This window comes from Desmodus rotundus, chromosome 1 (genome assembly GCF_022682495.2).
Source record: "Desmodus rotundus isolate HL8 chromosome 1, HLdesRot8A.1, whole genome shotgun sequence".
Classification (NCBI taxonomy): Eukaryota; Metazoa; Chordata; class Mammalia; order Chiroptera; family Phyllostomidae; genus Desmodus; species Desmodus rotundus.
The window spans coordinates 109,928,682-109,942,138 of record NC_071387.1 but is presented as its reverse complement, the minus strand read 5'-3'; the positions used below and the strand labels follow the sequence as shown (position 1 = coordinate 109,942,138).

Here is a 13,457-nt window from a genome sequence, read left to right as displayed (position 1 = left end):
GGTTACTTGCCATGGGGGTTACATATAACATCCTAAAGCTATGACTTCTATCCATATTAATACCAACTTCAGCTACATAAAAATTTTATTTAGCTACATCCCCCCCACTTTGTATTACTGATTCACAGATTACATCATTATACAATATCTCATGTAGCCACTAACACAGACATAGTTTTTTGTGCATTTGATGCTTAAATTATGTAGAAAATAAAAAGTGAAGTCACACAAAAAAATTACATCTCAGGTGTCTGTGGGTCTGCAGTCCCTCTGAGATTCACATGCCATGGCTTTTGCTGGCTTGAGATCCAAATCATGCGCTTTTCCCTGTCTGCGTGCTGAGTCAGATAAACCAGAAACCAGTCCTTCCGGCAGCCCACAGACAAGCCAGAATGATGCAAACAAGTTCTGCCCTGCTCCTTCCATCCTGAGGGAGGGAAGAGGGTAGTGGGCTACTTCTTTCTGACTATGTCATGCTGGGAAGAGCGTGGGCAAAGGGTGAGTAACAATGTCATGACAATTTCTACTTTTTTGAGTGTGGCTTTTTCTTGATGGGGTGTTGGTGTGGTTGGTATAGATCACTACCTGGTTTTCAGAGCTCTTACAAAGTTTTTTTAGTCAGTCAATAGTTTCTTTAATGGCTCTGTGGGAGAACGAGAGTCTCCACCTTTCTGTTCTGCCATATTGTTTATAGTGAGTCTGTGTTAAGCAGTAAATACATGCACAAAAATCTAAAATGTGAGTCTATTTATTTAGTACTTTTATATTTAATAGTTCTATTATAACCAACACTACAACAATTAATGCCACAAAGCAGAAAGGTGATTAGTCAGAGTACCACCAACCTACTCTAACCATTAATGAATCTATTACTTTTGGTGGTAACTTCATAGAAGGATCAACTTAAAAATTTCACTAATAGTTTAAATCAACTTTGAAAACCCCAGAGGCAATGTCCATCTTATTAAAATACAGTCTTCTTTAAAAAGCTATAACACATATTTATCCTATTGTCCAGAATCACATAGAATGTCTATTACAACCTTGGTGTGACCCAGTTGGTGATTCACAAGTTAATCAAAGTGACCATTATGGGCCAGCACGAGGAAGCATAATAAGTATTAGAATTACTATTCATTTTTTAGTAACTGAGTTACAATACTTGAGTAGGCTGCATAGTTGAGGAAACAATGTTATGCATGTATTTCTTGAGTAATACAAATAACAGTTGTCACTATGAGTTATAACAGGGTGACACAGGGTGATGTGTTAAAAAATGGTCTAAGGTGAAGGGATTGGTCAAAGAATATATATGAAGGACCCAGAGACATGGACAATGGCGTGGGGATTGACTATGGACTTGGGAAGTGGGCTGGGTGGAGGGGGGTGAAGGGAAAAATTGGAACAACTGTAATAACATAAACAATGAAATATTTAAAAAAGATCTCAACTGTTGGCCTAGTAAGAACAAGGTCATTAGTTCAAACCCTGTGTGGGCCCAAGAGATGCTGTTTTCATGACATCTTCTCCAGGAAATGCATGTCCAGCAAGTAGCTCAGTGCTGGGTCCAAGTAAGTGCCTGGCACCTATTGGCCATTATTTTTTTTATCATCATCTCAATTGTATTCAATAAACATTTATTTACATAAACAGAAAAGGTATATTCTGCATTGCACTATTTTAGGCACTTTCCTATTGGTCACAAATGAATTAAGAATTGGGACGGACCATAACTTCACAGTATTAATGCTGGAAACTAAGTCAAAATCTAAGTGTTAAGAGCGGCAGAGTCCTCTTGATGTATAAGGTATAAAAAGCATAATTGAAGGGGTAACAACAGAAATTACAGTCGGAGACCCAAGATGGCAGAGGAGTAAGTGGAAGCTACACTAACCTCCTCCCAGGATCAATCTGGAATTACAACTAAATTGTAGAGAAATCATCCTGAAGAACCAACTAAACACTAGCTGGAGAGAAGCCTTATAACCAGACAGACAGAAGAAACCACTTCACCACAACGTAACTGGTAAGGAGTGTGGAGGATGTGTTAGAGGGCTGGCTGGGCTTCCAAGGGCAGCAGCCTAAGTTCTGGAGGGATATTTCAGTGGCTGGAGGGTTCCCCAAAGAAGTGTGGGGTCTAAACCCCAGGCTGAGTTCCCCAGCCAACAGCACCAGAGCTGAAAAGGAACGCAGATAACATCCAGCTGTGAAAAGTAGCAGAGTTTCTGTCTGCCAGGGAGAGACAGAAGACACGGAGAGCCTCTTAAAGGGTCAATGCACGAAATTTCATTTGCAGCCATTTACCCTGGGCTCTGGCAGAGGGAGGGCAGAGTAGACTAGAGCTGCATGAGAAGAGTCTGGGGTTGGAGGCTCTGGGGAGACAACCGAAGGAACAGCTGCCAGGATCCCAGTGCTGAGTCATTCCCTCATACTGTAGAAGCCATCTTTCTCAGGCAGAGCACTCCCCTCCAAGTGGCATCAGCCTCAGAGGAAGCAATAGCCCTGCCAGCAGGGATTACTTTGCTTCCCTCACCCCCCCAGAGGTTAAGCCGGGCTGCTGAGTACAGTTTGTGGGTATATCACTGATTAAGTTTAGCAACTAAGGTGGATCTCTGGGAGCTCTGAAACTTCAGCTGACTCTCCCCAAGGCCTGGTGCTGGTAAACGATGGCCATGATACGCAGACTGGTTCTTTCTACACAGAAACAGGCCCAGCAGAGGGAGTCACAAGCTATGGTTTGCCGATAGCTACAAACAGGTTGCCCAGGGCTTCACAAGAGGTGACTGTAAAAGGCCTGCACCAGGTCTTTGCAGATCTACCTAATAAATAGAAACAAATACAAAGAAGCAGCTTAAATGGGAAGACAAAGAAACAGGGCAGAAAAGAAAGAACAAGAAAATTGTTCCAAAGAACTAGATGAAATGGAGGCAAGCAATTTATTAGATAAAGAATTTGGAGTAGTGATTATAAGGATATGAAAAAGCATGAAAAAAGACATAGAAACCATAAAAAAGGACAAGGCAGAAAAAAAGAATGCAGTATCTGAAATAACACACAAAGACACGGAAGCTAAATAAAGTGTTATTAAACAATGAATGGCTCAACAACGAGATCAAAGAAGAAATCAAAAGATACCTTGAAACAAATGAAATGAGAACAAAACAATCCAAAAGTCTGTGGGACTAAGGGAAAGCAGTCCTAAGAGGGAAATTCATAGCAGGACAGCCCTTTCTTGAAAAATAAGAAAAAGCTCAAATAAAAGAACAACAAACAATGCCCAAAGTGAGTACAGGGAAGCAAATAATAAAGATCAGAGTAGAAATAAATGAAACAGAGTCTAAAAAAATGATACAAAAGGTCAATGAATACAAGAGCTGATTCTTTGAAAAGATAAACAAGACTGACAAACCTTTAACCAGACTCATCAAGAAAAAAAAAGAGAGAGGACCCAAATAAATAAAATCAGAATTGAGAGAGGAGAAATAACAAATGACACCAAAGAAATACAAAGGACTGTAAGAAAATATTATGAACATTATGTGACAACAAACTGGACAACATGGATTAAATAGATAAATTCCTAGAAACAATCTTCCAAAAATAAACCAGGAAGAATCAGAGAATCTGAGCAGACAGATTACACCTAGTGAAACTGAAGCAGTAATCAAAACCTCCCAACAAACAAAAGCCCTGGATTGATGGTTTCACATGTGAATGTTACCAAACATTCTGGGAAGAACTAATCAGAATGGTTTCCTCCTCAAACCATTTTAAAAAATTCAAGAGGAGGGAAGGCTCCCAAACTCATTTTACGAGGCCAGCATTATCCTAATTCCAAAACCATATAAAGACACTACAAAGAAAAAAATTATACGCCAGTGTCCCCGATGAACCTAGATGCTAAAATCCTCAATAAAATCCTAGCAAATTGAATAGAGCAATGCATCAAAAAGATCACACACCATGATCAAGTGGGATTTATTCCAGGAATGCAAGGTTGGTACAACATTCACAAATCAGTGAATGTGATTCACCACATAAACAAAATGAAGGATAAAAACAACATGATAATATCAATAGATGCAGAAAAAGCATTTGATAAAATCCAGCATCCATTTGTGATAGAAACTCTCAGCACAGAGGGAATAGAAGGAACATACCTAAACGTAATAAAGGTCATGTATAACAAACCCACAGCCAACATCATACTCAATGGGCAAAACTACAAGAGTTCCCCTTAAGATCAGGAACAAGACAGGGATGTCCACTTTCACCTCTTATACTCAACATACTACTGGAAGTCCTAACCATGGCAATCAGACAAGAAGAAGAAATAAAAGGCATCCAAATTGGAAAGGAAGAGGTAAAACCATCTTTATTTGCAGATGACATGATACTGTACATAGAGAACTGCAAAGATTCCATCAAGAAACTACTAGAACTGATAAATGAATTCAGCAAAGTAGTAGGATACAAAATTAATATCCAGAAATCAGTTGCATTTTTATATGGCAATAATGAACAGAAAGCAAAATTAAGAAAACAATCCCATTCACAATTGCTTCAAAAAGAATAAAATACCTAGGAATACACCTAACCAAGGATGTAAAAGGCCTGTACTAGGAAAATTATAAGACACTATTGAAAGAAATTGAAGAAGATACAAATAAGTGGAAGCACATACCGTGTTCAAGGATAGGAAGAATTAACATTGTTAACATGTCCATACTACCCAAAGCAATCTATAGGTTCAGTGCAATTCCTATCAAGATTACAACAACGTATTTTACAGAACCAGAACAAATATTTCAAAAATTTAAATGGTACCACAAAAGGCCCCACATAACAACAGAGATCCTGAGAAAGAACAACAAAGTTGGAGCAATCACACTACCTAATATCAAACTGCACTATAAGGCCACAGTAATCAAAACAACATGATACTGGTATAAAAACAGACACATAGATCAATGGAACAGAACAGAGAGCCCAGAAACAAACCCACACCTTAATAGTCAATTAATATTTGACAGAGGAAGCAAGACATACAATGGGCTGAAGATATTCTAGTCAATAAAGAGTGCTGGGAAATATGGACAGATACATGCAGAAAAAGGAAACTAGACCACTTTTTTACGCCACACCCAAGAATAAATTCAAAATGGATTAAAGACTTAAATGTTATCCTAGAAGAAAACATAGGCCACAAAATCCTGGACATTGCCCACAGCAGTATTTTATTGGATATATCTCCCCAGGCAAGGGAAACAAAAGAAAAAATAAACAAATGGGATATCAAAGTGAAACATTTTTGCACAGCAAAAGAAATCAACAAAATAAAAAGACAACCCACAGAATGGGAGAATACATTCACTCTTACATCTGATAAGGGGTTTAATATCCAAAATTTATAAAGAACTTATAAAACTCAACATTGAAAAAACAAACATCCCAGTAAAAAAATGGGCAAAGGACCTGAATATACACTTCTCCAAAGAGGACATTCAGATGGCCCATAGACATATGAAAAGACACTCAACGTCACTAATCATCAGAGAAATGTTAAATTAAAACCAGAATGAGATATCATCTCACACCTGTCAGAATGGCCATCATCAATAAATCAACAAACAACAAGTGCTGGCGAGGATGTGGAGAGAGGGGAACTCTTGCACTGTTGGTGGGAATGCAGGTTGGTGCAGCCAACGTGGAAAATAGTATGGAGTTACCTCAAAAAATTAAAAGTAGATCTGCCTTTCGACCCAGTGATCCCACTTCTGGGAATATATCTGAAGCAGCCCAAAACACAAGTTCAAAAGAACATAAGCACCCCTGTGTTATTTACGATCACTAAGATATGGAAGCAGTCCAAGTGTTCATCAGTAGATGAGCAGATAAAACAACTATGGGACATTTACACAATGGAGTACTACTCGGCTGTAAAAATAAGGAAATTTTACCCTTTACAACAGTATGCATGGACCTGGAGAACATTATGCTAAATGAAATAAGCCAGTCAGAGTAAACTAAATACCATATGATTTCACTCATATGTGGACTCTAATGAACAAACTGAACTAACAAGCAAAAGAGAGACAGACTCATAGATGGAGAGCAGGATGACATCTAAGGTGGAGGTGATGTGGATTGGGGGGTGGTGGTGAGGGGGTGGAGGGATTGAGTCAAAAGGAAAAAGGACTCACGGACGTGGACAACAGTGTGGTGATTGCTGCGGGGGAGGGTATAAGGGGACTAAATGGTAATGGAAAAAAATACAATTAAAAAAAGTAAATTACAGTCCATATCTTTGATACCCTATGCAGGCCTTCATCAATAAGTACATGTAATAACAGTTAGTGTAATGCTGATTATTTAATGTATGAATGCATAGCTTACCTATTGGACCTTGCTCATTCTCTTTGTTACTTTAAACCTAAGGTTTCTACATTACATGGCAAAAGGTAGTCTACCTAAAAGTTATTGATACAATGGGAAAAAATAGATAGTAGATAGTTTGCCAAATTTTCTGAGCTTGTCTTCCTGAAAATACACAGAGTAACTGACCAACAAATTTCCTTTCAGCACTACTTTGAATTCAGCACAGGCTTCGTCCTTATAGCACAAGCTTGAAAATTAACACAGACCTTGTCAGACCACACTTGCAGTTAAACATCTGTGTGTTTATAATAAATAATTAATTAAATAACTTAAATTGCTGAGATGAAAAAAGTCTTCAAATTAAAAGAACCAGTGTAACAGCTTCTGGTACCCACATGTGGCTAGCTGTCCGTAATTTTCTACAGCTTTGCATTGTTCAAGAGTTGCTCAAGCATAAAATAGACTGAGCTCCAACATGTGATGAGTTCCATTAGTATTTTGGTAAATTCCTTTCCAGCTGTACTTTAATCAGAATTGAAAAGACAAGAGCAAAGTCCAAGGAAAAGCAGTTTTAGTCTCTTATAGACTACAGTGAAACACATATTAAAGAACTGTTTTCACCATTAAAATCTACATTTTAAAGGAAAAACACGGTGGTGTATTGTACTGTCTACATTTCAAGTCATTAGCATTTTAGCACTGGGAGTTTAAGAGAAGTACCAGGAAAATCTGTTCTTTACTTAGGTGTTATGTATTACAATCTTTTTTGTAGGGAATGTTTCTTTTATCTGAATACTTTCCTGTAACACTTAATATCCTGGTATCTATGTGTTCTGAAAAGAATTAAGGAGACACTATGTCATAAGACATTTTGGAATAAAGCAAATCATTAACAACCCTGGCTGGTGTGTCTCAGTGTATTGAGTGGAAGCCTGCGAACCAAAGGGTTGCTGGTTCAATTCCCTTAGGAAATTGAAGGCACATGCCTGGGTTGTGGGCCAGGTCCCCAGTAGGGGGTGCTCAAGAGGCAACCACACACTGATGTTTCTCTCCCTCTTTTTCTCCCTCCCCTCTCTAAAAATAAGTAAATAAAATCTTAAAAAAAACCATCATGAAATATTTAGCTTAATTTTCTCTCAACTTATTGCCTGTGAACATAATTCCTCTAAAAACTAAAGATGGAATTGCTTTTGATCTGGCCATCCCACTGCTGGGATTATAAACTAAGAATCCTGAATCCCAAATTCAAGAGAACCTATGCACCCCAATGTCCACAGCAGTGTTATTAACAGTAGCCATGTGCTGGAAACAGTCTAAGTGTCCACCAGTAAATGAGTGGATCAAAAAACTGTGGTACATTTACACAATGGAATATACACAGCAGAAAGAAAGAACTCCTACCCTTTGCGACAGCATGGATGGAACTGGAGAGCACTATGCTAAGTGAAATAAGCCAGGTGGTGAAAGACAAATAATCATATGATCTCACCTATAAGTGGAACCTAATCAACAAAACAAGCGAGCAAAATAGAACCAGAGACATGGCAATAAAGAACAAACTGACAGCAACCAGAGAGGCAGGGAGAGGGTTATAATAGGGGAAAGAAGGGGAAGGAGCAAGCCAAGGAACATGAATAGAGGACCCATGGGCATGGACAATGAGCTGGAGGTTAACTGTGGGAGTGGGGTGAGGGGTGTGGGATGGGGCAGGGGAGAGCAACAGGGGAAAAGGTGGGACAACTGTAACTGAATAACAACAACAACAAAAGAATCTAAAACAAATTCTCTATACGGACTTGAACTTTCTATTAGGCCAAGTATTTTTAAAAAATGAACAGAGAAACTAGAAAAATGTACTTAAGCCATAGGATTAAATGTGCAGTACAAAATGATGATTACTCTATCAAACAAACAAACAAAAACCCCCAACCTGATTCAGGTAAGCAAGAAGGAAAGGGAATTCTGTGACAGTGCTACTCTAAGTGTGGTCTGTGGACCTTTGTTCACTGTCTGCAACAAGTATAGGAAGACTTACGGAAATCTGATGCCACCCCATTGTATTTTATAAGAAAATTAGTCTGTTAGGCTGTGGAAATTAAATAAAGTATATGAAAAACACACACACTAGTCCCTCCGTACGGGAAATTGGAGGACCACTGGTCTATAGTAACTAAATTCACCATCAAATTTCTAGAGTTTCCATTTTAAAGATTAAAAACTAAGAATCTCAAAGAATGCCCGAAATAGAAGATATTTATGTTGTTCTTTTATTATTTTTGCTTTATAAGGACTATTTTAATAATAGTAAAGAGACTGACTCTTGGTGGGGGTACAATGACAATTCTAAAGCAGGAAAAATATTCATTTCAGAGACCATCTCCTGGGACTTTTCATTCATTAAGGCAATAAGCACTTGCTATGTGTTGGATCCTGTGTGTTCAGTATGAAGTTACTAAGATAAAACGATGGGACACCCCTGCCCATTGGAAACTTCATATCTAATGAGAAGTAATGTTTTTAGGTACTTTCCCCAGGAACTAAAAGTGTGAAAGTAATTATATTTAGGGAGATAAATATATATTTTTTTATATATCAAGTGAAATGCATGAATAAATTCTATAAACAAACACTGGATAACTGAAAATAAAATACAAATTTTGCCAAAATAATATAGCACAGTTAACAGAGAGATGCTTCTTTAATTGCATGAATAGAAGTATAAATAATAAGAATCTGAATTCCTTACTTATAAATACTACAACACATAATACAAGGGAATAAATGACACAATTTAAGAAGGTCTCAAGGTGTACCATACAGAAATTACGTAACAGGGAAAGCTGCAGTGAGCCAGCTTTGATTCTAGGCTCTTGTATTCAAACTGTAAGTAGGAAATGTACCATTCTCTAAAGTGGGTCTTCTCCCTCAGGCCCAGTTGACAGCTAGAGCAGATTGTCAGGGGTCAATACACAGCAGGCAGATCTGGTGCTGCAGCCCCCCCTGAAGAGTGTTACAAAAACTGTTTCAGTTCAGGAATGACCCAAGGCTTACTGCGTGTTGCACTGGCAATAAATAGAGCATATTTATTCTTCAAGAAATACTGCTATTCCTTTTTTTCCTTCAAATAATTCTGGAATGTCAGCCTACTGGGTGGCACTGCCTCTGGTTAAAGTTTCTGACTTACAAACTTAGCTAGAGACCAAATTTGAAGAGCAAAGTAAAAAACCGAATAGTACAAGCCGTGATGGGCAAAGGGGAATGACAATCTCCTACACAGGTGGAATGGTCATGAAGTCATTATCAGGTAGATGGCTGAGGTGACAAAAATTCTGTATTACTAAAAGGTAAGGACATGCTATTAGCTGTCTGATATTCTGACCTACTCAGAAGCAGAGAACAACCCAAATGGATGAGTAGAACTATTTTGTAAGGTTATTTACTTGCATACTTGACATTCCTTTTTAGCCCTATTTTTAAAGCTCAAAACCAGGGTGCAGCAAAAATGTGAGAATACAGTAGGGGCTGGTTTCCCTTGCTCTCCCTCTCTGCCTGCTTAGACCTCAGACTGTGGGCTGGCCATTGACCCTCATTCTTCTCCTAGGTCAAGTTCCAGCAAAGCTGAGGAGCTAGTCACTCTTGCCCTGCAGACTTTGACAGGAGCATACGAACTGCAGCTACCCACACTACTTTTGACGAATCCAAGCCGGAGAGGCTCTCTTTTTAAAGGAAGAACACAAACACCACTTCTACAAGCTGCATGTCAGTAGGCTTTCATGGTGCTGAATTCAATTCAGTGTTTACTAAGCACTTTCTCTGACACAGGCCCCGTGCTAGATGTTGAGGACATGCACACATGCAGACACACACAATCACACACCCAGCTCTTGCCCTCTAAAAGTCAAAGTCCTTCTTTGGACTTTGTCCCACATTTTCACGTTTAGAAACATAAAAAAAGAAACAAATTACTGTATTTTTTCGGGCTATAAGACACACCAGACCATAAGATGCACCTAGGTTTTAAAGGAAAATAGGGAAAAAAAAAACCCCAGCTCCACTGCCGCCCCCCCCCCCCCCAGCCAGTCAGATAAGCTACATTTGGACTATAAGATGCACCCCCATTTTCCTCCCAAATCTGGGGGAGGTGGAAGTGCGTCTTATAGTTCGAAAAATACGGTATATATTTCAGATTATGCTGATAAGTACAAGCAAGAAAATAATGCAAAATAATGCTGAAAGACATAGTCCCTACCTAACAAATAGATATTCATGAATGAGAAGAAATGCTGTAAGAAAATATAAAAATTTTTCTGAACCCAGGCCTCCTCTGGTGCAAGTTTTAAGGCAGGTAATTGCTAAATATCTTTCCAACTCAAAAATTCAATGATGCTAGGCTTTAATGAGAACATTTTCTACTGAACTCCACCAATCCCATTAAGTAGCTCAATAGTTTTGAATTTAAAGTAACAAAATTTTGCCCTGGCTGGTGTAGCTCAGTGGATTGAGCGAGGGCTAGGAACCAAAAGGTCACAGTTTGATCCCCAGTCACGGCACATGCCTGGGCTGCAGGCCAGGTCCCCAGTAGGCGATGCTTGAGAGGCAGCCACACATTGATATTTCTCTCCCTCTCTTTCTCCTTCCCTTCCCTCCTCTCTAAAAATAAATAAATAAAATCTTTAAAAAAATTAAAAAAAATTTTGGTAAGTCAAAAACACCATGTGAACCCTAAGAAAGAAGATACCCACTAAGAAGGGCTTCTAGTGGCTAACTGGGCTCAAATTTAAAAAACCAACCAACCAACTGATCAACCAACCAACCACCCACCCAAGAGTGTAGCAGTCACTTCTACACAGGGGCCTCTCGCACAAACTGCAGTTCAGGGTGGAGCCAGCACTGAAATGCCTCCCTCTGCATTGAACTGCTTGCCTGCAGTTCTGCCATCTGACCCAGCCCTTATAAAGGAGTACCTGGAATCCTATTTTAACCAATAGGACTGAGGCTTTCCTCATCCAGTCAGAGCTATGCGGCTCCAATCAACTAGAGTGGCTCTACTCTGACCAATCAGGATAGTGTCTTTTGGACCAATCAAACTTTGAGGATTTGGAGTCCTCATCTGCATAAGGACCGACCAATTAGGGCCAAGGAGTGAAGACTTCTGTCCATATAAGCCAACTCTCCTCTGGCTCTGAGTGTGCACTTCCCTTTTACATCAGTTGAGTCTTCCTGGCTGAGCTAAAACACCAAAGATATGTTGCTGGAGCAGAGAAGACCAGAGTGAAGTAGAGCAGCATAGCACAAAGCACACCAGCAAGGAGCAGGGCAGAGCTGTCTAGTGCAAGAGGGGCCTGGCCCTAGGACTGCCTGGCCCCAGGTCTGCCTCATAGCCATGCTGTTTTCACTGCCGTGCTATATGACAGTTGAGCTATTTTGCACTGAATAAAGTTTCCTTCTTCACCGCACCCTGAACTGGGGGTTGCTATAGGCACAGAGTTGATGCTAATGACCATTAGTTGAAAACCATAAGGAGAACAAGAAATTATATGAAGGAGTTATGAAACTGAAAGAAACATGAACACCCACTGAGAAATAAGAAATGTGAATTTCCAATGCAATTACTAAAAAATATTGGATTCCTTTGCATGCACTAGACTCTTGTTCCCAATACCATCTGACATACAATAGGTGCTCAATAAATATTTGTTGGAACAAATGAATTCAATCTAACCAAAATCAAGGAGTCATAAAGCAGTCAAATATCCAAATGGTGTTCAGGATTCAAGGTAATGATATTACCTATTTATGGTAAACACACAGTGACCGGGAGTCAGTATCACCTTCCTGGAAGGTAGTTAAAGTGTCTATCTTTTTCCCAAGAAAAGGTTCAAGCCCATTTCAATATCTGCTAATTATTCAAAGAAATTTTACGTGCTCAACAATGTATATATTTAAAAAAAGGGTGTAGGAAATATGTGAGAACACAGAAGGGGCTCCTATTGTGTTTATGAGTGAAAAACAGGAAACAAGTAATCAACAATAGGAAATAGGTTAGAAGAGATTCAGTATATCATTTCAACTGAATACTACATAGTGATTAAAAATGATATGAATACATTTATTGACAAGGGACTAGGTCAAACTTAAAAACTTACGTGCATTGAAGGATATTATTAACAGAGTGAAAAAGTGACACATGGAATGGGAGAAAATATTTGCAAATCATATATCTGATGAGATTAATATCCAGAATATATAAAGAACTCCTACAACTCAACAATAGAAAAACAAATAACCTGATAAAAAAAATGGGCAAAAGACTTCAATAGACATTTCTCCAAAGATAATATACAAATGGCCAACAAGAATATGAAAAGATGCTCAACATCACTAAACATCAGAGAAATGCAAATCAAAAGCACTGTGAGGTATCATCTCCCACCACTGGAACGGCTACTATTAAAAGAACATAAACTAAGAAGTGTCAGCAAGGATGTGAAGAGTATGAAACGGTGTAGTCACTACGGAGACCAATATGGAGGTTCCTTAACAAATTAAAGTAGAATGACCATATGATCCAGCAATCCCACTTCTGGGTATATGCCCCAAAGAACTTCAGGGTGTTGAAGACATGTTTCCACCCCCATGTACATAGCACCAGTATTCACAATGGTCAAGAGGTAGAAATGAACCAATGTCCACTGATAAACAGATAAACAAAATCTGGTAAATCCATACAATGGAATATTATTCAGCCTTAAAAATAAAGATGATTCTGTCACATACTACAACATGGATGAATCTTGAGGATACTATATTAAGTAAAATAAGACAGTCACAAAAAGACAAATAAGACAGTCACAAAAAGACAAATACTGTATGTTTCTACTTATACGAGATATCTAAAGTAGTCAAATTCATAAAGACAGAAACAGAATGGTGGTTGCTAGGGCCTGGGGAAAGGGGAAACTGGGATTTGTCTAATGGGTATAGTTCCAGTTTCCCAAGATGAGAAAGTTCTGGCAATCTGCTGCACAGCAATGTCATTCTACTTAACACTACTGGACTCTACACTTTAAAATGGTGAG

At 38.8% G+C, this 13,457-nt stretch overlaps 1 protein-coding gene across 7 annotated transcripts in view; it reads right to left on the bottom strand.

Annotated features, from left to right (window-relative positions):
* Positions 1 to 13,457, bottom strand: part of MRTFB (myocardin related transcription factor B) — a 293,387-nt gene that overhangs the window by 44,124 nt on the left and 235,806 nt on the right. The window lies entirely within an intron of this gene.